At 51.0% G+C, this 18,951-nt stretch overlaps 1 protein-coding gene and 1 long non-coding RNA gene across 2 annotated transcripts in view; one reads left to right on the top strand and one right to left on the bottom strand.

Moving 5' to 3' along the window:
- The window catches only part of LOC134983453 (uncharacterized), a 31,876-nt gene extending 28,045 nt beyond the window's left edge, over positions 1 to 3,831 (bottom strand). Inside the window, exon 1 of the long non-coding RNA XR_010191645.1 lies at positions 3,618 to 3,831. This is a non-coding gene — a long non-coding RNA (uncharacterized LOC134983453). The remainder of the gene's footprint in view (positions 1 to 3,617) is intronic.
- Positions 1 to 18,951, top strand: part of LOC134983450 (gastrula zinc finger protein XlCGF26.1-like) — a 452,758-nt gene that overhangs the window by 389,095 nt on the left and 44,712 nt on the right. The window lies entirely within an intron of this gene.

Raw genomic sequence — 18,951 nt, 5'->3', positions numbered from 1 at the left:
ACGGTACCTGCGGAACCCGTAGTGAGACTACTATTCACATACAGATAGGCCGGCACCATCTACGGTATCTGCGGAACCTGTAGTGAGACTGCTATTCATATACAGATAGGCCGGCACCATCTACGGTACCTGCGGAACACGTAGTGAGACTGCTATTCATATGCAGATAGGCCTGCACCATCTACGGTATCTGCGGAATACGTAGTGAGACTGCTATTCATGTACAGATAGGCCGGCACCATCTACGGTATCTGCGGAACCCGTAGTGAGACTGCTATTCATATACAGATAGGCCTGCACCATCTACGGTATCTGCGGAACCCGTAGTGAGACTGCTATTCATATACAGATAGGCCGGCACCATCTACGGTACCTGCGGAACCCGTAGTGAGACTGCTATTCATATACAGATAGGCCGGCACCATCTACGGTACCTGCGGAACCCGTAGTGAGACTGCTATTCATATACAGATAGGCCTGCACCATCTACGGTACCTGCGGAACACGTAGTGAGACTGCTATTCATATACAGATAGGCCGGCACCATCTACGGTACCTGCGGAACCCGTAGTGAGACTGCTATTCATATACAGATAGGCCTGCACCCTCTACGGTATCTGCGGAATACGTAGTGAGACTGCTATTCACGTACAGATAGGCCGGCACCCTCTACGGTATCTGCGGAACACGTAGTGAGACTGCTATTCATATACATGTAGGCCTGCACCATCTACGGTATCTGCGGAACACGTAGTGAGACTGCTATTCATATACAGATAGGCCGGCACCATCTACGGTATCTGAGGAACCTGTAGTGAGACTGCTATTCATATACAGATAGGCCGGCACCATCTACGGTATCTGCGTAACCCGTAGTGAGACTGCTATTCATATACAGATAGGCCTGCACCATCTACGGTACCTGCGGAACCCGTAGTGAGACTGCTATTCATATACAGATAGGCCTGCACCATCTACGGTACCTGCGGAACCCGTAGTGAGACTGCTATTCATATACAGATAGGCCGGCACCATCTACGGTATCTGCGGAACCCGTAGTGAGACTGCTATTCATATACAGATAGGCTGGCACCATCTACAGTATCTGCGGAACCCGTAGTGAGACTGCTATTCATATACAGATAGGTCGGCACCATCTACGGTACCTGCGGAACACGTAGTGAGACTGCTATTCATATACAGATAGGCCTGCACCATCTACGGTATCTTAGGAACCCGTAGTGAGACTGCTATTCATATACAGATAGGCCGGCACCATCTACGGTATCTGCGGAACCTGTAGTGAGACTGCTATTCATATACAGATAGGCCGGCACCATCTACGGTATCTGCGGAACCCGTAGTGAGACTGCTATTCATATACAGATAGGCCGGCACCATCTACGGTATCTGCGGAACCCGTAGGGAGACTGCTATTCATATACAGACAGACCTGCACCATCTACGGTAGCTGCGGAACCCTTATTGAGACAGCTATTCATATACAGATAGGCTGGCACCATCTACAGTATCTGCGGAATACGTAGTGAGACTGCTATTCATATACAGATAGGCCTGCACCATCTACGGTACCTGAGGAACCCGTAGTGAGACTGCTATTCATATGCAGATAGGCCGGCACCATCTACGGTATCTGCGGAACACGTAGTGAGACTGCTATTCATATACAGATAGGCCGGCACCATCTACGGTCCTACGGGCAGGACACAGTTATATACACACGCGGGGGCAGGACACCGTTATATACACACGCGGGGGCAGGACACCATTATATACACACGCGGGGGCAGGACACCATTATATACACACACGGGGGCAGGACACCATTATATACACACGCGGGGCAGGACACAGTTATACACACTCGCGGGGCAGGACACAGTTATATATACACGCGGGGCAGGACACAGTTATATATACACGCAGGGCAGGACACAGTTATATATATACACGCAGGGCAGGACACAGTGTATACAGTGAGTTGGGGTATTGGGGTCTGCACTGTGCACAGTGACGTCACAGTACCCGGTGTGTGTATATATATATATATATATATATATATATATATATATATATATATATATATATATATATATATATATACCAGTGTAAGTATATATGCAATAACTACTGACCAGTGTTATTAAATGAAAAACAAATAACTGATCACTAAAAAGTAAGCCCAAAAACAAGCACAAACCGTTACTAAAAAGCTGCCAAAAAAGCCCAACTTAAGTTTTTGGTTTCTTAATTAGAATATATATAGTGTAATTATTGGTGCTATGTCTGGCTGCTGGATGGACTGAAGATAAGTTCTGGATCTTGAAGTCAGGTGGATAGTTTCAGTTTTTGAACTTTTTCTTCTGGTATCTGGTTCTCCAGTCGGGATGGTAATGATATCCCGGCAGACGGGGTGCCAGGGGTCAATATACCAACAGCGGCATCCTGGCCGCAAGAATACTGGCAGCGGGGCAAGCGCAAAGAGTGCGGTCACCACGGCACAGTGGCTCACTGCACTCACCACAGGTTTTATTGTCATTCTATGGGTGTTGTAGACACACGAGTGGGAAAACCCGCGGCGAGCGCTGACGGCATTCCCGTCTGTCAGGATTTCGGCTTCAGGATCCTTAATGCCGGGATCACGACAGCTGGGTAACTACATCCCGTCCAGTCGGTGGTAAGGGGGATTCTGACGGGGGCGATCTTAACATAGACGGCTCAGCACACATTTCTCCCCCTGCTCAGCACAGTGCGATGCGAGGGGGGATGACGACGGGGGCCGCTCACTTCACACATCGGCCCACTAGATTGAGTCTGCATGCAGGTCGTGCATCGCTATCGCTGTGGGGGAACACACGGAAGATCCCTGCTTACACACTGATCTCTCCCTGTGTACCCCCTGTAGACATTATGGGCCTTATTCAGACCCTGACACAGACTGATTCTCAGCAATCTGCGCAGGCTATGATGATGCGATGGCGTGCTGGAAGGATGCATTCCTATCATAATGGACAGGCGACGGGTGTCCGTGGGCAGTGTTGTGACATTGGCGGGGAGTGTCACAGTAAGACGTGTCATGGCATTTCCTGCGATTGGAAACATGGCGGCGGTGCTTATGCATAGGCCGGGGTCAGTCACTATGTGAATTGCGATGGCATGGCGGGGCAGCACCACACTGTTCTGGGCGGCCCCCTGCGTGCCATTCTGGTGGTCGCAGATTTTGATAAAACTCTGAATAATGTCCATAGCGTGCAGAGAAGCGCCGGTCACTATCATTATGTCACGTGACAGCCATGTGACACAATGTAACCCCCCCATCTATTCATCCGCAGCGTCTCCCCTGTGTCTGTGTGAGGAATGACTGTATGAAAGACACCTCTGATGGGCGGTGCCAGTAACAACATTCATAAAATAAAATATATAAAAAAAGCCCAAACACAAGCACCCACCAAAGAAACATAATATAAATGTATATATATATATATAGATATATATATATATATATAGATATATATATATATAGATATATATATAGATATAGATAGATATATATAAATATAAATAAAGCAACTTGGGGGGAAAACTATGCTACTGACCTGTATATACTGGAGGGGAGCGCATGGGATTATGGGTAGGCACAGCCGCAGTCACTAAGCAACCAGTAGCTCTCCCGCTCATAGGCCGTAGTAACCCGTCACTCATCTTATAGCCCCGCCCACACCTTATTTCATACACCAAGGAGTCCATCATACATCCCCGCCCACTCTACTCGCCATTGGTCGGACTGCCCCGTCACTCATCGTGACATGTGTAGGAGGGGGAGGGGGCGGTGCTGCGACCTATGGGCGGGAGAAAGGTGAGTGAGTGACTGGACCCTGCGACCAATAGCTAGAGACAGGGGCGGGGCTGTGTTGAGTGACGGGTTGCTACAGCCTATGAGACAGTGGGCGGGGCTGGTGGCTGATCCCATGCTCTAGACGGTGACCCGGAAACAGAGCCCCGCCCCTTCCTGTACACACAGCTCCGCCCCCGGTCTCCTCCAGGTAATGGCCGCCGCCCCCTCTCCTGCCGGGCAGGGTGTATGTGCTGCAGTGTGTGGTGCATGTAGAGTATATTACCAGTGTCATACACACACACAGCGCTGCTCACACTGCTGTCACTGCTCATACAGGGGTGTTACACATAGGGGGGCGATATATAGACATAGGGGGCGGTATATACACATAGGGGACAGTATACACACATTGGGGGCAGTATACACACATAGGGGGCGGTATACACACATTGGAGGCAGTATACACACATTGGGGGCGGTTTACACACATAGGGGGCGCTATATACACATAGGGGGCGCTATATACACATAGGGGGCAGTATATACACATATAGGGGGCTGTATACACACATAGGGGGCAGTATATACACATAGGGGGCGCTATATACACATAGGGGGCGCTATATACACATAGGGGGCCGGTATACACACATAGGGGGCAGTATATACACATAGGGGGCGCTATATACACATAGGGGGCAGTATATACACATAGGGGGCGGTATACACACATAGGGGGCGGTATATACACATAGGGGGCAGTATATACACATAGGGGGTGGTATACACACATAGGGGGCGGTATATACACATAGGGGGCAGTATATACACATAGGGGGCGGTATACACACATAGGGGGTGAATACAGTTGCCCCTTGTCTCCTGTCCCTTCCCAGTTGCGCCCTAACTGCCTCTCATACCCCCCTCCCCTGCCTGCCTCCCATAACCCCCTCCTGCCTGCCTCCCATAACCCCCCATCCCTGCTGCCCCTGCCAGCCTCCCATATCCCCGTCCCCTGCTGCCCCTGCCTTCCATACCCCCACTGCCCTCCTCCCATACCCCTCTCCCCTCCTGCCTGCCTCCCATACCCCCCTCCCCTGCAGCCCCTACCTCCCAGACCCCCCTCCCCTCCTGCCCCATGCCTTTCTCCCATAACCCCCCTCCCCTGCTTCCCCTGCCAGCCTCCCATACCCCCTTGCCTGCCTCCCACACCCCCCTGCCTGCCTCCCATACCCCCCCTGCCGCCCCCTGCCTGTCCCCTTCTATCCCCCTCACCTGCCGCCCCCTGCCTGTCCCCTTCTATCCCCCTCACCTGCCGCCCCCTGCCTGTCCCCTTCTATCCCCCTCACCTGCCGTCCCCTGCCTGTCCCCTTCTATCCCCCTCACCTGTCACCCCCTTCCTGTCCCCTTCTATCCTCCTCACCTGCCGTCCCCTGCCTGTCCCCTTCTATCCCCCCACCTGCTGTCCCCTGCCTGTCCCCTTCTATCCCCCTCACCTGTCACCCCCTTCCTGTCCCCTTCTATCCCCCTCACCTGCCGTCCCCTGTCTGTCCTCTTCTATCCCCCTCACCTGCCGCCCCCTGCCTGTCCCCTTCTATCCCCCCACCTGCTGTCCCCTGCCTGTCCTCTTCTATCCCCCCACCTGCTGTCCCCTGCCTGTCCCCTTCTATCCCCCCACCTGCTGTCCCCTGCCTGTCCCCTTCTATCCCCCCACCTGCTGTCCCCTGCCTGTCCCCTTCTATCCCCCTCACCTGCCGTCCCCTGCCTGTCCCCTTCTATCCCCCTCACCTGTCACCCCCTTCCTGTCCCCTTCTATCCTCCTCACCTGCCGTCCCCTGCCTGTCCCCTTCTATCCCCCCACCTGCTGTCCCCTGCCTGTCCCCTTCTATCCCCCTCACCTGTCACCCCCTTCCTGTCCCCTTCTATCCCCCTCACCTGCCGCCCCCTGCCTGTCCTCTTCTATCCCCCTCACCTGCCGTCCCCTGCCTGTCCTCTTCTATCCCCCTCACCTGCCGCCCCCTGCCTGTCCCCTTCTATCCCCCCACCTGCTGTCCCCTGCCTGTCCTCTTCTATCCCCCCACCTGCTGTCCCCTGCCTGTCCCCTTCTATCCCCCCACCTGCTGTCCCCTGCCTGTCCCCTTCTATCCCCCTCACCTGATGTGACACCGCAACCCTGGTACTTCACATGCATTCCTACCGTACACTTTCCGTCAAGAACCTCATCTCCTCCCAGTCATCAAACCCCGGCGCCCCTATTCCACTGTCAACTCGCTCCTCTACACACCCCCGCCCCCTCACTCTCAGGGCCGGTTCTGGGGCTTTGCGCGCCCCAGGTGGCAATGGGGGCGTGGCTTCATACAGGGGGCATGGTCATTTACGCCCCCTGTACAGACTACTGTAGCGCTTTGAAATGTGCTGCCGTTGGCCGCTGTGAAGCCCTTCGTGGAGAGGTCCTTTAATGTGCGTTGCGCGATGACGTAATTGCGCACCGCACAGTAAAGGACCTCTCTACGAAGGGAAACTAGTTTCCCTTCACAGCGGCCAGCGGGGGGCACAGCAGCAGCGGATCTTGCCCTGGTGCAAAAGTCCTTGCCCTGGTGCAAAAGTCCTGCTTGCCCGTGGCAAGATCCGCTACAGCTCACTCTCTGCTCTTCACTTTGCCACCTACTTCCCATCCAGAATTCACTCCCTATGGCAGGATATCACATCCCACCAGACCCTGAGCAACGCCCTCCTCCATTTCCTGACCCCTCCTCCCTCCCTCTCTCTCTCTCTCTCTCTCTCTCTCTCTCTCTCCTTACCTCCTACCAACTCTGACATCTCTCTTCTCTCTATCTAGTGTGGAAGTCATGGCCCTCAGCCGTTCCTCACCCCTCCACCTCCCCATGTGACCCTATCACCTCCCACCTCCTCCGCTACCTCTCTTCTTCTGCCTGTTCCCATCTTGCCCATCTCATTCTATCTCTCACCAGACACTGGCCCTCATTCCGAGTTGTACGCTCGTTCTTTTTCATCGCATCGCAGTGAAAATCCGCTTAGTACGCATGCGCAATGTTCGCACTGCGACTGCGCCAAGTAACTTTACTATGAAGAAAGTAATTTTACTCACGGCTTTTTCATCGCTCCGGCGATCGTAATGTGATTGACAGGAAATGGGTGTTACTGGGCGGAAACACGGCGTTTTAGGGGCGTGTGGCTGAAAACGCTACCGTTTCCGGAAAAAACGCAGGAGTGGTCGGAGAAACGGTGGGAGTGCCTGGGCGAACGCTGGGTGTGTTTGTGACGTCAACCAGGAACGACAAGCACTAAACTGATCGCAGATGCCGAGTAAGTCTGAAGCTACTCTAAAACTGCTACGAGGTTTGTGATCGCAATATTGCGATTACATCGGTCGCACTTTTAAGATGCTAAGATACACTCCCAGTAGGCGGCGGCTTAGCGTGTGTAACTCTGCTACATTCGCATTGCGACCGATCAACTCGGAATGAGGGCCACTGTCCCCTCTGCCTTTAAGCATGTTCTTGTTTCCCCTATTCTTAAAAAAACCTTCCCTTCATCCAACCACTCTCTCCAGCTATCGACCATCTCTGTCCTCCTAACTCCTTGAGCATATAGTCTACAACCGCCTGTCTTTCCTCATACTCACTGCTTGTCCCATTCCAGCCTGGCTTCCGTCCTCTCCACTCCGCTGATACTGCCCTCGCTAAAGTCTGCAAAGACCTCCATGCTGCCAGATCCAATGGTCACTACACTCTGCTTATTCTCCTTCACCTCTCTGCTGCATTGGACACTGTGGACCACCCTCTGCTGCAATTACTTTTCTCTAGCATCCATAAGGGATATTGGAGACAGAATTAGTACAATGGGGTATAGACGGGTCCAAAGGAGCACGTGCACTTTAAACATTCTACCACTGGGTGTGCTGGCTTCTCCCCTCTATGCCCCTCCTACAGCTCAGTTTAGATAAATTGCCCTCAGGAGAGGATGCACACTCTGCAGCTCCAGAGCTTTCCATCAGTTTTATTTATTTCGGTATGCTGTTTGGGCAACAGTATACCTGCTCCGTGGGAGCTAGGGGTGGGGGGGGGGGGGGTCACCGGCCTCCTGAGGTGCAGAGCCGCTTCTCCGCTGCAGGACCACTGTCCTGAGGGTCTGTTTGTTCTGCGGGGCATGAAGCCTTGGCTGCCACAGCATGCCGCACACCCCTAACACTGCCTAAAGATGATCGTCGGTGGGGAGTACCAATCAGGGTCCCCCGGTCAAATGTGCGGCTGAAGCGAGGGTGTGGCATATGGGTCCCTTCTGGGGTGGACCCGCTATAGCCCCTGCGTGAGACTGGCTAAACACAGGTGAACCAAGCATTTATGTGAGGCTGTACATACATAAGGAGACATGGCCAGTATAAATATACAGCAGTAGCTCCGGCACCATGGCGGGGGGCGGAGCTACATTAGAGCGGGCTCAGCGGCATATTGGCGTCTTCCTCTGCATGAGCTGCAGCAGCCTCCACAGCTCCTCCAGAACTGCCCCTGTATACACTGGTACCGGGTATAGGGGGGGAGAGCCGCTATCATTGTGCACAATAATCCCCTGTGGGGTTTTATAAAGAATCTCACTGTGGTTACACAGATGTAACAACCGCTGACAGCCTCACTGGGGCCGGTCACCATTGTGTGCGCTGGAGTCCTCTCTTCTCTGTCTCCTCTCACATGCAATAGGGCAGGCTTGTCATATATAATATCAGGCTGTCCTGTGTGTGTATATTGTACTGTTTTCTACTACACTATGGTAAAACAGAAGTCTTGCAGTGTGTGTAATGCCAGGTTCTCTCCTAGTACATCCAGCTCAGTATCATGTGAGCAGTGTAGTCAGTCATCTCATGCTGATACTAATGTGGGGGAGAATACAGAGCCCTCCTGGTTGGGGGCTATAAAAACTATAATGTCTGATATGTCATCTCAGCTCACTGCAACTGCAAACAAGACACAAGAACTGCAACATGCAGTGGCTAGCCTTACTGCTAAGCGTCCCTCCCTGCCTGCTTCACAGAAACCTGCTCTACCTGCACTCCTATCGGATACTGATGATGCTATACTAGGGATGATGTGGTCCCCATAAGTGGGTATCCCACCCTGATCCAGGGTATCGAACCCCTCATATTGGCTATTAGGGAGGTGTTAAAGCTCCCCCTGGGGGATGCAACTACTCAGCAGTCATTTTTACTCCCTCAAAAGGAACCAAAAGTCACATTCCCGATTCCACGGAATTGGATGATTTATTTAAACTAGCCTGGAAGAATCCAGATAAAAAAATATCATGTTTCTGAATACATTCCCCTTTGCCCCTGAAGGCAGAAAATTCTGGGAAGAATCCCCAGCCGTAGGTGTCTCATACCCCTTTTCCACTAGGTTTTTTAAACACGGGTAAATACGCGGGGGCGCGCATTTACCCATGTTTTTCCCTAGTGGAAACGGGTCCCCCGGCAAATTCCCAGATCAAGTGATGTGTTCAACCCGGCTAGCTGTCTACTGTGAACAGGAGCCGTGTCGAGGTGACACGGCTCCCGTTCACAGTGCATAGGGATCGCGGCGCTGGGAGATTATGTGATCTCCCTGTGCCGCCCCTGCCATGACACTAGCGCGTTACCAACCCGGCAATTGCCGGGTTGGTGAGCGCTGTCTGCAGGGCGCTGTACCAAGGGTCGCAGCCGTGTCAGTCGACACGGCTGCGACCCGTGCTACGCTAGTGGAAAAGGGGTATCAGCCTCTCGCCTTTCTAAAAAGGCAGTGCTTCCTACTCCGGGCTCCCTTACGGGGAAGGACCCCGCAGATAGGAAAATAGAGACCACTCTAAAATCTATTTACGTTGCTGCAGGCGTAGCACAAAGGCCGGTCATTGCAGGTTGCTGGATGACACATGCAATCCATTCCTGGACTAGTCAAATAAAGGAAGGTCTCTCGGGTAATATGACCTTAGTCGACACTGTTGCCTTACTGACTCACATTCAGGAGACGGTAAGAGTCCTCTGCGACACCTTAAAAGAGATTGGCACTGTTAGTGCTAGAACTACGGCTATGGCTGTGTCTGCGCGCAGAGCCATATGGGTATGTCAGTGGATCGCTGATGCTGACTCAAAACGTAATGTGGAATCTCTTCCCTTCACATGTGAGTGGCTCTTTGGAGGTGACCTAGATTTCGAAGGCTACGGCCTGGAAATTCCACGTTTCTCCCTTTGGGGGCCCCTCCTCCTAGACGTTCCTATCTGGGACCATCTACTCAGTCCTCTCGGTCCTCCAGATTTCGATCCACAGCCAAAGGAGCCTCCAACGCAGCTGGAGGCTCCAGGGGAAAACCTTTAAAACCAGCAGTTGCTGGATCTCAGAACCAGAACACCAGTTCTGCTCCCGCAAACACTTCAGCATGACGGTGCACACCCGCCCCGGGGGGATCTTGTGGTGGGAGCTCAGTTACGTCACTTCAGCCACATCTGGGACGGTTCTTGCCAAGATGCTTGGGTAAGGGACCTTGTTTCTCAGGGCTACATGCTGGAGTTTGACGGTTCTTCTTCCCAACGATTTTTCAAAACAGGCTTACCAGTTTTGGAAAGTATGTGTGGTACTCTACTACTGGCCATAGAGAAGTTGGTTCAGTCCCAGGTCATTGTCCCAGTACCACTGTTGCAACAAGGAAAGGATTACTACTCCAGTCTGTTTGTAGTACTGAAACCAGACGGGTCTGTGAGATCCATTCTGAATCTGAAGTCCTTGAATCCTTACCTGAAGGTTTTCAAATTCAAGATGGAATCTCTGAGGGCAGTGATCGCAGGCCTGGAACCATAGGAGTTCCTAGTATCCCTGGATATCAAGGATGCTTATCTATATATACCAGTTTCGCCACCACATCAGGCCTTTCTGAGGTTTGCCCTGCTGAACGATCCTTACCAATTTCAGGTGTTACCCTTTGGCCTTTCTACAGCTCCAAGGGTGTTCACGAAAGTGATGGTGGAAAGGATGTTTCAACTCAGGGTCCAGGGGGTCAATGTGATCCCATACCTGGACGATCTCCTGATAAAAGCAAGATCATTGGAGCTTCTATTGCTCCACATAGATCGCACTATCCAACTCCTGTCTCACCACGGGTGGACACTAAATCTACAGAAGTCCCACCTTGAACCGTCTCCGCGGCTCCTGTTTCTGGGCATGCTACTGGATACTGTAGCACAGAAAGTATTCCTCCCAGAGGACAAGGCGAGAACACGCCAAGAAATGGTATGCATGGTCCTCAGACCTGCTCGAGTCTCTGTCCATCTTTGCATAAATTGTTGGGAAAGATGATGGCCTCCTACGAGGCGATACAGTACGGAAGGTTCCATGCCAGACCCTTCCAATTGGTCATCCGGAACAAATGGTCCGGTTCCCATCTTCAGATGCACCGGATGATTCGGTTGTCACCCCGGGCCAGGATTTCACTCCTTTGGTGGATACAGTTTTTCAACCTCTTGGAATTCCGGAACTTCGGGATTCAGGACTGGATCCTCCTCACGACAGAAGCGAGTCTACGAGGATGGGGAGCTGTCACCCAAGGGGCGCAGTTCCAGGGCAGGTGGTCTGCCCAGGAGGCCCTGCTTCCAATCAACATTCTGGAACTTCGGGCTATCCACAATGCTCTGCTTCAGGCGTCTTCTCTACTAAGGGATCAGGCGATCCAGGTGCAGTCAGACAATGCCACGGCGGTGGCGTACATCAATCGACAAGGAGGGACAAAAAGCAGGGCCTGCATGCGGGAAGTGTCAAGAATACTCCTCTGGGCAGAAAAACATGCAAGAGCGTTGTCCACAATCTTCATTCCGGGAGTGGACAACTGAGAGGTGGACTTCCTAAGCCACTACAACCTCCACCCGGGGGATGGGGACTATACCCTCAGGTGTTCCAACTGATCATCGACAGGTGGGGTTGCCCACAGATCGACTTGATGGCCTCTCATCTCAACAAGAAGCTTCGCTGTTATTGCTCACGGACCAGGGACCCTCAGGCGAACGCAGTGGATGCGCTGACTTCGCTTTGGCCTTACCAGCTGGTCTACCTGTTTCCTCAAGCAGATCAGGCATCAAAGAGTGGAAGCAATCTTGATTGCCCTCGATTGGCCCCGAAGAGCGTGGTACACGGCTCTTCTGGACATGTCTGTACAGGACCCTCAGTGGCGCACACAGGGGGGGGGGTTCTGAGTACCTGGAAACCCCCCTTGATGACCCCCAAAAATGTTTTGAGATGGAGACACAGCTGTCTCCATCTCAACAAAAGCAAAAACCGCGATCGCGGACGGAGCTGTAGCAAGAGCAGAGAACTATGCAGCTCTCTGCTTAGAGAATGTCCCGGGTGCCGGGGGAGCTGCTGGCTGCGCATGCTCAGCCACAGCACCTCCCTCTGTCCTCACGCTGCCGCTGCCGCCCCTCTGTATGGAAGTTTTAAATCATTGTTTAAGTGTGTTTTTGCACTCAGCACCTGTTTGAATGCATGTATGTATGTATGTGGGTTTGTGTGTGTGATTGTGTATGTATAGTATGTATGTATGTATGTTTACATGTGTGAGTGTATGCATGTGTGTTTACATGTGTGAGTTTGTGAATATATATATATATATATATATATATATATATATATATATACCGTATATACTCGAGTATAAGTCGACCCGAATATAAGCCGAGGCACCTAATTCTACCCCCAAAACCTGGGAAAACTTATTGACTTGAGTATAAGCCTAGGGTGGGAAATGCAGCTCTAGCCGTACACAGCCCTCAGTGCCAGATATGCCCTCATACTGCCAGATATGCCCCCACAGTGCCAGATATGCCCCCACAGTGCCAGATATGCCCCCACACTGACAGATATGCCCACAGTGCCAGATATGCCCCCACACTGACAGATATGCCCACAGTGCCAGATATAACCCACAGTGCCTGATGTGCCAGATATGCCCTCATGCTGCCAGATATGTCCCCTCATGCTGCCAGATATGCCCCCTCATGCTGCCAGATATGTCCCCTCATGCTGCCAGATACGTCCCCTCATGCTGCCAGATACGTCCCCTCATGCTGCCAGATATGTCCCCTCATGATGCCAGATATGCCCCCTCATGCTGCCAGATACGTCCCCTCATGCTGCCAGATATGTCCCCTCATGATGCCACATATGCCCCCTCATGCTGCCAGATATGTCCCCTCATGCTGCCAGACATGTCCCCTCATGTTGCCACATATACCCCCTCATGCTGCCAGATATGCTCCCTCCCCAAGTGCCAGGTATGCCCCACAGTGTTGTTACTTACCCCTCCGTCGATCCCGCGCTGTCTTCTGGAGGGACACGAAGCGCACAGCACGCGCCTCTCCTGTGTCCCTCCTGCATTTTCGGCGGCCGCGGCGGGTCTATTAAAGGAAGTGCCGGTTCGTGATCAGAGGTCACGAACGGGTACTTCCTGTAATAGAACCGCCGCTGCTGCCGCCGGAGATGCAGGAGGGACACAGGAGAGCCGCGCGCTGTGCGCTGCGTGTCCCTCCTTCACACTGCTCTGCCTCTGCCTCACTGACTCGAGTATAAGCCGAGGTGGCTTTTTCAGCACAAAATACAGTGCTGAAAAAGTCGGCTTATACTCGAGTATATACGGTATATAAATGTGGGATATATATATATATATATATATATATATATATATATATATATATATCCGGTAATTCTCCTTGGGTCCTGTGATAGGACCTCTATTGAAGAAAAATAGGCAGCACTCTAGGGACTTAAATAAAGTCAAACTGTATTAAAAAAATACAAAAATGTAAGGCTCTACGGCCTCTTCATCTGTTTATGCATTATAGGTGAGGTCAGAAACTAAACAAAATACCTCTGTTTTTTTCACCTCACCTATAATACATAACCTGATGGAAAGGCCGTTGAGCCTTGAAACGTTGTTTTTTGCGCCATTACATTTTTTTTTTTTAATACAGTTTGACTTTATTTAAGTCCTTGGAGTGCCGCCTATTTTTCTTCAAGAGAGGTCCTATTACAGGACCCAAGGAGAATTACCGGTTATATTAATTTCAGGAGGGCACCCTGGCATCTTTGCTTTTTATCATCCAGAGTGCCAGACGACCACACTATATATATATATATATATATATATATATATATATATATATATATATATCTGCAAATGATGAATGGCACTCCTTACTAGTACCGCACAACATGCTCCAGAGCCCGTCAGAATCAGATAATATGTATGGAAACAGGACGGCACTCATAGAGACTGGTAAACCATAGAAAATCAGCACAGGACGCTGTAGCTGTATGTCAACGTTTCAGAGTTAGACTCTTTTAAAGGAGTCTAACTCTGAAACGTTGACAAACTGCTTCAGCGTCCTGTGCTGATTTTCTATGGTTTACCAGTCTCAATGAGTGCCGTCCTGCCTCCGTACATACATATGTATGTATGTTTGTGTGTGTGTGTGTGTGTATATATATATATATATATTTATTACACATACCTGCACATATACATACACACCCACCCACGGAAACCCCCTCGCTAAATCCTGCGTTTGCCACTGAGGACCCTTGGCCTCTACCACTAAGAAGGGATCTTCTTCAACAAGGACCGTTTGTCTACCCGGACTTACGGCGGCTTAGTTTGATGGCATGGAAGTTGAGGGGAACATCCTAGCTCACAAAGGGCTTTGCAAAAAGTCATTGCCACTATGGTACAAGCCAGAAAACCTGTGATGTCAAAACACTATCATTATATTTGGCGGAGATATGTCTCTTGGTGCGAAATACGCACATATCCCTCTGCGCAATTCCACTGAGGAAGGTTCCTGCATTTCCTGCAGGCTGGAGTGGATAAGGGCTTATGTCTGGGACCATTAAGGTCCAGATTTCAGTTCTTTCCATCTTCTTCCAGAAGAAGTTGGCTCTCTTGCCGGAAATTCAGACCTTTTTGCAAGGGGTGCTTCATATACAACCTTCCTTTGTGCCCCCTATGGCACCTTGGGATCTAGATGTTATGTTACGTTTTCTACAGTCCTCCTGGTTTGAACCTCTGATGATGGTAGAAGACAAGTACCTCATGTGGAAGACAGTGATATTACTGACCCTGGCTTCTGCTAGGCATGTCTCAGAATTGGGGGCCTTGTCGTGCAAAAGTCCATACTTGGTCTTTTACGAGAACAGAGCGGAGCTCAGGACTAGACAGCAGTTCCTGCCGAAGGTGGTCTCCGCGTTTCACTTGAATCAACCTATTGTGATTCTGTCAGGTTCTGGCACTGCTTCTTTTCCGGAAGCATTGGATGCTGTATGAGCCTTACAGGTCTATGTCAAAAGGACGGCTCACATCAGGAAGACGGATTCCTTGTTCCTGCTGTATGATGCACGTAAAAAGGGCTGCCCTGCTTCAAAGCATCCATTGCTCATTGGATTAAGCTTACTATCCAACAGGCTTATGTATCGGCAGACTTACCGGTTCCACAGTCTCTGAAGGCCCACTCTACTAGATCGGTGGGTTCTTCCCGGGCGGCTGCCCGTGGAGTCTCGGCCCTACAACTATGCTGAGCTGCTACCTGGTCGGGGACTAACACCTTTGTGAAGTTCTACAAATTTGATTCCCTGACCAAAGAGGATACCCAGTTTGGGCAGGCGGTGTTGCAGTTGTCTCCGCACGTTCCCGCCCGTTCTGGAAGCTTTGGGACATCCCCATCGTACTAATTCTGTCCCCAATATCCCTTATGGATGCTAGAGAAAATAGGATTTTATATACCTGCCGGTAAATCCTTTTCTCGTAGTCCATAAGGGATATTGGGTGCCCGCCTCTGTGCGGTGACTTTCTGCAGGTTCTCTGTTATGTGTTACCTGTTCATCTATTAATGTTGCCAGACTTTGATGGCTGAGTTTATGTTAATGTTGCCAGACCTTGCTGGCTATGTTTGTATTGGTGTGCTGGTGTTTAATTCTCACCACATCTTTTATTGTTAAGTTCCTTCTCTCAAGTATGTAATTCTCCTTTGGGAACTGTTTTACCTATAACTGAGCTGTAGGAGGAGGCATAGAGGGGAGGAGCCAGCACACCCAGTGAAGAATTTTTACCCGTCTATACCCCATTGTACTAATTCTGTCCCCAATATCCCTTATGGACTACAAGAAAAGGATTTACCGGTAGGTTTATTAAATCCTATATACTCCCTTGGTCTGCGTGATACTGCCCTCTCCTGGCTGTCCTCCTACGTTTTAGACGGTTCATTACATCTCCCCCCCCCCCCCCCCCCCCCCTCCCAACTTCCTCTAGCAGTCAATGTCCCCAAGCTTCTGTTCTGGACCTCTCAGGGGATGTGTCCAGGTGATGACTGGAGAGGTGTCTGCTGGGAATGGAGCGTTATACAGTAACACCAGGGGATGTGTCTGGGTGATGACTGGAGAGGTAACTGCTGGGAATGGGACATTATACAGTAACACCAAAGGATGTGTCTGGGTGATGACTGGAGAGGTGACAGCTGGGAATGGGACATTATACAGTAACACCAGGGGATGTGTCTGGGTGATGACTGGAGAGGTGATTGATGGGAATGGGGCATTATACAGTAACACCAGGGGATGTGTCTGGGTGATGACTGGAGAGGTGACTGCTGGGAATGGGACATTATACAGTAACACCAGGGGATGTGTCTGGGTGATGACTGGAGAGGTGACTGCTGGGAATGGGACATTATACAGTAACACCAGGGGATGTGTCTGGGTGATGACTGGAGAGGTGACTGCTGGGAATGGGGCATTATACAGTAATACCAGGGGACGTGTCTGGGTGATGACTGGAGAGGTGACTGCTGGGAATGGGACATTATACAGTACCACCAGGTGATGTGTCTGGGTGATGACTGGAGAGGTGACTGCTGGGAATGGGACATTATACAGTAACACCAGGGGGCGTGTCTGGGTGATGACTGGAGAGGTGACTGCTGGGAATGGGGCATTATACAGTAACACCAGGGGATGTGTCTGGGTGATGACTGGAGAGGTGACTGCCGGGAATGGGACATTATACAGTAACACCAGGGGGATGTGTCTGGGTGATGACTGGAGAGGTGACTGCTGGGAATGGGGCATTATACAGTAACACCAGGGGATGTGTCTGGGTGATGACTGGAGAGGTGACTGCTGGGAATGGGGTATTATACAGTAACACCAGGGGATGTGTCTGGGTGATGACTGGAGAGGTGACTGCTGGGAATGGGGCATTATACAGTAACACCGGGGGACGTGTCTGGGTGATGACTGGAGAGGTGACTGCTGGGAATGGGGCATTATACAGTAACACCAGGGGATGTGTCTGGGTGATGACTGGAGAGGTGACTGCCGGGAATGGGACATTATACAGTAACACCAGGGGACGTGTCTGGGTGATGACTGGAGAGGTGACTGCCGGGAATGGGGCATTATACAGTAACACCGGGGGATGTGTCTGGGTGGTGACTGGAGATGTGACTGCTGGGAATGGGACATTATACAGTAACACCAGGGGATGTCTGGGTAATGACTGGAGAGGTGACTGCTGGGAATGGGACATTATACAGTAACACCAGGGGATGTGTCTGGGTGATGACTGGAGAGGTGACTGCTGGGAATGGGGTATTATACAGTAACACCAGGAGATGTGTCTGGGTGGTGACTGGAGAGGTGACTGCTGGGAATGGAGCATTATACAGTAACACCAGGGGATGTGTCTGGGTGGTGACTGGAGAGGTGACTGCTGGGAATGGGACATTATACAGTAACACCAGGGGATGTGTCTGCGTGATGACTGGAGAGGTGACTGCTGGGAATGAGGCATTATACAGTAACACCAGGGGATGTGTCTGGGTGATGACTGGTGAGGTGACTGCTGGGAATTGGGCATTATACAGTAACACCAGGGGATGTGTCTGGGTGATGACTGGAGAGGTGACTGCTGGGAATGGGGCATTATACAGTAACACCGGGGGACGTGTCTGGGTGATGACTGGAGAGGTGACTGCTGGGAATGGGGCATTATACAGTAACACCAGGGGATGTGTCTGGGTGATGACTGGAGAGGTGACTGCCGGGAATGGGACATTATACAGTAACACCAGGGGACGTGTCTGGGTGATGACTGGAGAGGTGACTGCCGGGAATGGGACATTATACAGTAACACCGGGGGATGTGTCTGGGTGGTGACTGGAGATGTGACTGCTGGGAATGGGACATTATACAGTAACACCAGGGGATGTCTGGGTAATGACTGGAGAGGTGACTGCTGGGAATGGGACATTATACAGTAACACCAGGGGATGTGTCTGGGTGATGACTGGAGAGGTGACTGCTGGGAATGGGACATTATACAGTAACACCAGGGGATGTGTCTGGGTGATGACTGTATCACTGTGTGTGTCAGGTTCCTATAAGGTGTCAGGATGTCACTGTCTATGTCTCCATGCAGGAGGGGGAGTATATAGAGGAACACAGGGGTCTGTACAAGGACGTGATGATGGAGAATCACCGGCCCCTCACATCACTGGGTAAGAGGAGACTGTCATGTATTGTACAGGGGAGAGCAGGTATGGGGGTCCCTATATACACACATCATCTGATAATCACATATATACACTGTACTCAGTCACTGTGTGTCTCCTACAGATGGGCCCAGTAACAGAGATACCCCAGAGAGATGTCCCCGTCCTCTGTATTCCCAGGATTGTACAGAGGAGAATCACAGGATCCCACAGGAGGATCAGGTAAGTGACTGTCACTATATGATCTGTAGAGGAGCTGTGTGTGTCTTATATACTGATATTATACTGTTTCACCTCAGTTTAATCTGACTATGCAAATGTCATTATAGTGTTTGTTTTTTAGGTAGAACGTCTGTATGATATTAAAACAGACGATATAGAGGAAGAAGAAGAGACGTATGTGACTGATATAAAGGCAGAAGATACAGAGGGAGAAGAAGAGACGTATGTGAGGGGTGATCAGCAGTGTAAGGAAGAGGAGATCCCTACAGATATCAGCACAGGTGAGTAATAAACAATTATTAGAGA

Source organism: Pseudophryne corroboree (assembly GCF_028390025.1).
Source record: "Pseudophryne corroboree isolate aPseCor3 chromosome 3 unlocalized genomic scaffold, aPseCor3.hap2 SUPER_3_unloc_15, whole genome shotgun sequence".
In the NCBI taxonomy this organism is placed as follows: domain Eukaryota; kingdom Metazoa; phylum Chordata; class Amphibia; order Anura; family Myobatrachidae; genus Pseudophryne; species Pseudophryne corroboree.
Note: the sequence above shows the minus strand (reverse complement) of the source record. Positions and strands in the feature narration are given on the sequence as shown.